This window comes from Populus euphratica, unplaced genomic scaffold (assembly GCF_000495115.2).
Source record: "Populus euphratica unplaced genomic scaffold, PopEup_1.0 scaffold60.1, whole genome shotgun sequence".
Classification (NCBI taxonomy): Eukaryota; Viridiplantae; Streptophyta; class Magnoliopsida; order Malpighiales; family Salicaceae; genus Populus; species Populus euphratica.
The window spans coordinates 455,155-463,542 of NW_011499938.1; the positions used below are offsets into that span (position 1 = coordinate 455,155).

General features: G+C 32.7%; 1 pseudogene; it reads left to right on the forward strand.

Moving 5' to 3' along the window:
* The first annotated feature begins 2,161 nt into the window (after window positions 1-2,161).
* On the forward strand, window positions 2,162-5,055 carry LOC105136716 (quinolinate synthase, chloroplastic-like; annotated as a pseudogene).
* Window positions 5,056-8,388: the final 3,333 nt, after the last annotated feature.

An 8,388-nucleotide genomic window follows, 5' to 3' on the forward strand; every position in this document is an offset into this window, starting at 1 on the left:
CCATTAAATTTATTGGGAATTGAGTTTCTTGATTGAGCTCGGGTTTAGGATCTCACAGGTTACTAGTTTGGGAGATTAACGTTGGTTTATGAGATTCACCCAGGTAAGCTCATGTTTTTTTTTTAAGGTCATGTTTTTTTAGTTTTATCTTTCAATATTTATTTAATTGAGACTGAGATCTTATATATTTTTTATTTATTTTATATAGGATTTTCACTAATTTTAAAATTGACTTGGGTTATCTCGAGTCTTTTTATTTATTGTTATTTGTTAAATTGATATTTTTTAAAGAGATTTTGTTTTTGTGTTAAATTAAATTAATTGATTAAATATAAACATGAGATGCTCACTTCATGATATTTTATTTGGTTTGCTTTCTCAGTTGTTGTTCTGATGACATATACAACCTCTTTTGATGATGTTATGTGACTTTTTATACTGGCGTTAAAACCATTTTGGTGAATTTTTTTGGTGGTGAGTCGGTATCCAAGATGAAGTAATGATAAGTCTCAAATGAACTTTTTTTTGAACCTTTTTTTCTCCTCCTTCCTAGTATGACATTGTTAGCTCATTTTTTATAGTTAATTATTGCTAACTTTTTTTTTTTAATTTGTTTATTGTCAATATTTTTTTTAGTTATATTATTATATTAACTAAATTTATTGAATAATGACCCGAATTTCAAATTTTTTATAAGGCTCACAGCATAGTGCAGACTACCTATATAGCATGGATAAAAATTAAAAATAGTTGCAATTTTACGTGGGGAGGTGGGAATAAAAGCAAAGAATTGAATGGGATTCTCCTAAAACAGGAGAATAGTATGTTATTTATATTTATTATGCATTAACTACTTTTCTATTATCACCATCTCAATTGCTAATTATTGCTATCATCGTTAATAGTAAAATAACATTTTTTCTATCAATATATTATTGTTTTTATTGATGCTGCTGCAACATAATTTTTTCTTCATCCCCATGACTGTCACTTTTCTTCCAAAACACTTATAATGGTAACATTAATTTTATTAATTTTTTTTATTATTACTATTATTCCATTATTCCATTATCTATTTCTCTTTTTTTTTTTTATCATCATTACAACCACTTTTATAATCACATTTAGTATATGTATTGTTAGAAAAATATTAATGAAATCATTTTTATAATACTTTTTCATTTTTATCTTAAAAAAAAAGCGTTAAGAAGTTTAAATATCCCTTTTTATTATTTCAAATGAGGCATTAAATATTCCAAAATCTCATTATAATTCCTCTATTTTAATAACTAATTGTATTTCAGACATTTCATTCTGATAATTAAACCAGACATAAGTTGTTGTAAATATTTTAATATAATAATATAATCATTGTGTGCATTTTGAATGATTATTAACAAGAAGATGGTGTGGATAATAAGAGATGGAGTGCTGAATGTCGTGATAACATGATAGATAATGACGCGGGACATCTCTCACGTGGATTTTGACTCAAATATTTTTATTTTAATTATTCTTTAGCTAATAATTTCTTAATAATTATTAGCTCAATTGATTAAACAAGTTATTTTATTAGAAGACTAATAATAGCTATAATTTCTTATTTTATTTTCTTGCGCTTACAGTTCTCTTTAAAAAACTTAAATTTCACATTTTTCTAGCTTTCAAAATTAATTCCAACAAAAATAAATAAAATATAGATAATAATAATCACTTTTAATTTTATTATATGTTTCCTATTAAAAAATTATATGATTAGATATAACTAGTTTAATGACAAATAAGTTTTTTGAATATAAAAAAAAACGCTTAGATCTCAAAGAAATTTTTAATGTTACTATTGAACTTAATGTAAGTGAGTTAATTTTAATTTTTTTACCTTATTTTATTTTAATTCTAATTTGAAATTAACCCATAAAAAAATATTTTATATGATCTGAATAACTTAATAAATTTAAAGACAATTAAAAAGTATAATTTAATTTAAAAAATAAAAATAATGTTTTTTAATATTAAAATAATAATATATTACATAAATTTAGAACTTAAATAATCTACATTGCGATCAAATCATATACTCCTTAAATTTAATAACACCGCCTAAGAGCCATCCTTTATCCGATTGCGAAGAGAAACGCATGCAATTTGATAACAGTGTGCTTTATTTATTTATTTGTTTTATGGTCAGATTTGAAAAATAAAAAATCTTGGAAGTTTCTATTTTCTCGGGGTTGATGATGTTTCGCGCCTCCTTTCAGATTGTTTTCCCTTCTTAGCTGTTCAGATTCTCTCTCTGTCTCTGTTTCTGGCCTTGCAATAATACTAACAGAAGACCCTCCATCCTCTCTCTGCTTTCCATACATAGCCAGCCCTTTTTTCTGCTTCACACACACTTCAAGAACCCGCAAACACCACCACCATGTATTCCTCCGCAACTGCAACAATCTCCTCCATAAAAACAACCATCTCACCAAACCCTAAACCCACCAAGAAAAACCCATTTTTCCCCTTCGAAAAATCCAAACTTCTTCCTTTCTCCTCCTTCAAATCTCTTAATTGCATCCACTCACCACCTTCAAACCCAAAACCTTCAAATTTCTCACCTTTAACCTGCACAGCAGTCAACTTCTCCCCTTCACGGACAACTGAGCTTGTCCCAAGTAAGCTCCACCATTTAATCACCGAGTTCAAGTCCCTCTCTCAACCAATCGACCGTGTTAAACGCCTCCTCCACTATGCAACCCTCCTCTCTCCACTACCAGACTCTTCCCGGGTCGATTCCAATCGGGTCATGGGCTGTACTGCCCAGGTCTGGTTGGAGGCACAGTTAGACAAATATGGTAAAATGATGTTTTGGGCTGATAGTGACTCAGAGATTACAAGAGGTTTTTGTGCTTGCTTAATTTGGGTGCTTGATGGGGCGCTTCCAGAGGAGGTTTTGAAGGTGACAACAGAGGATTTGGCAGCTTTGAATATTGGATTGCATGGTGGAGCGAGGTCGAGAGTGAATACTTGGCATAATGTTTTGGTTATTATGCAAAAGAGAGTGAGGATATTGGTGGCTGAAAGAGACGGGAAGAAGGATTTTGATCCGTTTCCATCCCTGATTGTTGGTTCTGATGCGGCTCAGGCGAAGGGGAGTTATGCTGAGGCTCAGGTTAGGATTAAACTTTCCAACTTCTCTTCGTATTGATTGGATTTTGTGCAAAAGAGAAAGCAAGTTTGGTGTAGAATTGGACAAATGAGATTAGGATTGTAGAACAAAACTATTGAAGAGATCAGTAGTGTAATTTTTACAAATGTTGTAGACTGCTTATAGCAGCTCCGTCCCCCCCGGTCTCCTCGACAATCCTTATAGGTCCTGGGTACTGTAGAGTGAATTTTGAGATGATATTCTTAGAGGTTCTGTAATTAAATTTCTCTAGGACTATTCTTGTTCATGTTTAATAAAGGCTAATGATTTTCCTCTTCCTCTTTTTTCTTTTTTGTTCTTAATTGTTATTACATTCTCTGTTTTTTTTTTTTTCTTTTTTGGGTTAGTCAGATTCTGCCAGGGCCTGCGGGTTTCTTTTATAGGCTAGAGGCATTTATAAGAGAGATGTCTCTGCATTTCTATTCTGGATTAGCAACTGGGAGAGTGGGGCAAGGATTTTAGTAATGATGTCTTTAAATGATTTAACTTGGACTAGTTGTTTATGCTGTTGGTGATAAAATTTCTGTCTTCATTAAAATCCAAAGTTTATTTTAGTTTAATTGCAGGCAAGATACTTGTTCCCGGATGAATCTAAGGTTCAAGAGATTGTCAATGTGTTAAAGGAGAAGAAAATTGGTGTTGTTTCTCTTTCTTGCATGGATCCTGAAGTTCAAGGTATCTTGACTGCTGCACAGAAGCACTGGCCTCACATCCACATATCTGATTCGTTGGTCATGGCAGATAGTGCTGTTGAGATGGCTGAAGGCGGGTGCAAGTTCATCACTGTTTTGGGTGTGGATTTTATGTCAGAAAATGTGCGTGCAACCCTTGATCAAGCTGGCTTTGGAGAGGTATTTCATTCTTGTTGCTCGTTTTTCTTGTGTCGGTTTCCTTGGTCATTTCTTTACTGGTATCAAGCACCGTTTGTTGTGTTTTATATGGATGATGATGCATAAAATGATGTTACTGTAAAACATTCTTACGTCGTATCATGTTTTTGAATTTTGTACACAGAATTACAGATTAACTGTGGTGTCGGTGTAACATACCATCAAAGAAATTCATAATTTTCTTTCCTCGTGGCATTACTACTGCAGGTTGGTGTGTACAGGATGTCAAATGAGCGAATTGGTGGTTCTTTAGCAGATCCTGCATCTACTCCTCCTTAAATGAATTATCTTGGAGCCGCTTCAGGGTCTCCTCCATCTTTGCATGTTATCTACATTAACACCTCACTTGAGACAAAAGCTCACGCTCAAGAGCTTGTTCCTACTATCACTTGTACTTCTTCCAAAGTTGTGCAAAGTATCCTGCAGGTTTGTAGTTGTTACAAGCGTGCTTTTACCTTCCGAATCTTGTAATCTGGTGTTGAGCACCTAAAAAGGTTACCTTTGTTTCTTCTGTTTTTCCTTCTATCTCATTCATCCACAGGCTTTGGCTCAAATTCCAGATTTGAACATACATGGGTGCCGATATTGCAAAATTGTTCCTGCAAATGACTGCGATGACTGATGAAGAAATTGCCAAGATACATCCAGCGCATAGTGGAGATTCCATTAGATTACTGCTTCCACGTTTACATTGATCCGAGATCATACTGAAAAGTGGGAGGGGTCAGGCATTCCTAGCAATAGCGTAAGACATGAAAGCCTCACTAGAGAGTTATATTGATCTAAGACATACTAGAGAGTGGGAGGTCAGAGAACTCTTTGATGATGAGGTGATAGAAACTATAACAAAAATATAATATATTTTTTAAAAAAGAATTTTACATTTATATCCATTACACTATATTTTGAGATAATCTGAATGTCAAGTGTGAAGGAGATTCTTCCCTTTTATATTTTAGGTGATAAGTGCTTGTCTTGACTATCTAGATAAATTTAAATGAGTTATCCTATTTTGATTTAAGAGAGTGTTAAACCTTTTAGGATACACCAAACATCTATGAGTTGGTTCCTTCTAGTTTTTCCTCTAGATTTGATTCCTAGTAAGAGAATAATTCTGCTTAGAAGGTCTTTTAAATTAGTTATCTTGGTAAACATAGAGAGGCTCGTACCATAACACTTTTATCTCTCACTTATATATGATTTTCAAGGCCTCTAAGGGTATTAGCTCAAGTAACTCTTTTATTTTGAGCATCTTCTCATTAAGCCTCTTTAATTATATCTGCATGGACTTGATCTTTATATAGATAACACTAAATTACTCTGTAGATTTTCTCTTTGTGGGTATACTGGTGCTGAAACACCCTGCTAGATTAATGTAAAGGTCATTAAAGCCTCTAATGGAAACTGACCTTAAATTGTTATACTAGGTATGCACAGGTCCCCAAAAAGTTATATGGAGTATCTTATATATTGTGTCACTATTATAAATGACCAACGCTGAGCTACTTCACAAGTTTTGCACATGTTTCATTGGGTTGGCAAGGCTATCATAGTTATTCAAACTTATTTGTTTCTATAAATATAATCTTGATGGATTCAAATGTTCAATACCCATCTTGACAAAGAAGAACCCTAAACTTAACAAGGGCATTTTTTTAGATGCGTTCAAATATTGACCATCTCTTAATCCTTTATCTAATGGGATTTTGGAGAGCCCAAAGAGTTTTGTGTAAAATGGAATGATGGGTAACTAATATCAATCACACAATAATTAGAGGGAGACCGTCTAGGGTACCCACTTTATACATAGGTATTATAATGGCGTGAGTGACCATTTGAAGGACTTGGTGAACGCTAAAGCAAAACACTCTCTTTAAAGTAATTCTATCTAAGAATGGTTGGTTACGATGACTTTGGAGCATTGTGTATTGCTCAAGGTATCAAAATTTATTGAGATGGCAAGACTTAATTTTGTCTAAAGGTTACTAGCATTGCTTGAATGAGGAAATGCACTTGATTAATAAGTTGTTGAAGTTTTGGTTGAGAAACAATGGCTGTCATGACAGGAACATCCATCCTGCGTTCTAACCCAAGTGTGTCTTGATTGTTTGTTATGGAGTGCCTTAGAAATGTCAAAAATAAGCTCTAAATAACTTACGATATTTTGATTAGTTTTCTACAGACAAAACTAATTGATGATGTTTTAAAATTCAAGATGATTAGAAATAAGGTTTTTTGTGGTTAGATTTTGAGATTAATCAAGTTTTCTTGAAATTTGATCCATTCTCCACATCTTAAAAAAATAGTAGCTTGATGTAACAAGCCAAATACTTGTATAACACTCTTTTTTGATAGATTTGAAGACTCTTATATATTTAATTTAATATATTTATAGAGATAGAGTGCAATAATATACAAAAGAGCATTAAACCCCAATAATAAGGTTGTCTACTCTAGTTTTGGTATGTAATGAATGCTTTATAGGAGAAAATAATGTTATGTGTTGATGCTGAGAATACAAAAAATTATGAACCTTTTACCTAAATGGTTCAACCGGTATTTATACCTCCTAATTTTTGTCCTCTTACTTGAATAAAGGAGTTGAAAAGTCATTTCTTGATAATATTAATGAGAAATAAATATCTCTTACAATACATTAATGATGAATAAATACCTTTTGCACAAAAATTAATAAGGCATAAATATCCTCACATGAGTTAATAAGATGGAAATGTGGTATGTCATGAGAGGCTTTTGTACACCTAAGGGTATAGGTGAAGTATAGACTTACAAATAAAGTCTTTTGTATTACATGAAATAAATCAAGGAATACCTAACTCCTCAAAGGTAAGATGCCTAGAGTCCCTGACACTTTGGATCCAAACTAAAAAGCCTAACTAAAATGCCTTAATTTAGTAAACAATTGCACCTAGCATTAAGTGCAGGAGACAGACACTAGGTTTAGTAAAACAAATTTAAAGGGTCAGGTGTTAGATCCAATCTATAAGCCCAAGCCCAATCAATGCTCGAGTAAGGCTCAAACCATGATTCCAAGGCCCAATAGACATCAAGATGGTGTCGGGTGTAGGGTGCTAGGCAATTCCCGACACTAAGCTAGGTCACAATGCTTAAGCTTTAAGAACACTATGTTGTTTGGCCTTACATTGGGCATATACAATGTGCTTGAGTTCACGAGGCACCAAAAAAAATATATTAAAGGTCAGTTTTTGCCCCGTGCCTAAACATTGTTTAATATTAGGTTTAGGCCCAACGGTTATCAAGACATGCACATAGGTTTGGCTCTAAGCACAATGCCCAGAACAAAAGGGCGACATACAAAGCCTAGGCTCATTAAAAAAATCCAAAAAGTTCAAGTTTTGATCCTAAACCATAAACCCTGCCTAATAAATACTTGATATTAGGCCTAAGCATAACACCTGGGCCTAAAAGGTGCCAAGTCATGTGCATGATGTGGCGTCTTGCTCTAGGAGATACGAGGCAACAAGTGGCTAAGGGCCATGTGGCCAAGCGAGAGGCTTGGGTGCCATGCATACTGCATGGCACGATGCCTAACCCCAAAGGATGCAAAGTGACTGGTGGCTAGGGGTTAGGCCAAGTTGCTTGGTTCTAGCCCAGACTAACAAAAAGTTATTGAGAAATATTGATAAATCTCAATCCATCATTATTTTAAAATGGATTAATTCCAATTAGTATGAATAAATACTAGAAACATAAAATTGTTTTCATTATTGTCATATGATTAGTGGTTTTTCAAGTTAATTGTGCTAAATCATAAATTATAGAATAACATATTAAATATTGTTTGATATTTTTTTTTTAATTTTTGTTTTATTACTATATTTATGACCGGTGCTATGTTGTGGGTTGAATCAATTTATTTTTAAGCATAAAAAAGTTTATGATTTTAATAGGAAAAAATTAAACATTATGGAGATTGACCAGATATGACTTAATTAACTTGGTGGATCTAAAGTTAACTCGAACAATTGGTAAAAATATAATTTGACTTAAAATAAATATTTAAGATGATTTTTTTAATATAGATATTAAGACAATAATATATTGAATTGATTTGGTTCAACACATATTAACCAACCAATCTACATTTGAGATTATGAGACCATGATAACCCTATAACAAGCAAATTAAAACAAATTATGAAGCTTAATTTTCAATAAATTCAATATTTAAGGATAATATTGAAACAAATTTATTTAAAAATTACAATAAAATGATGAGTCAACTTAGGTTAACCTACCTAACTCATAACTCGAATCATAAGAT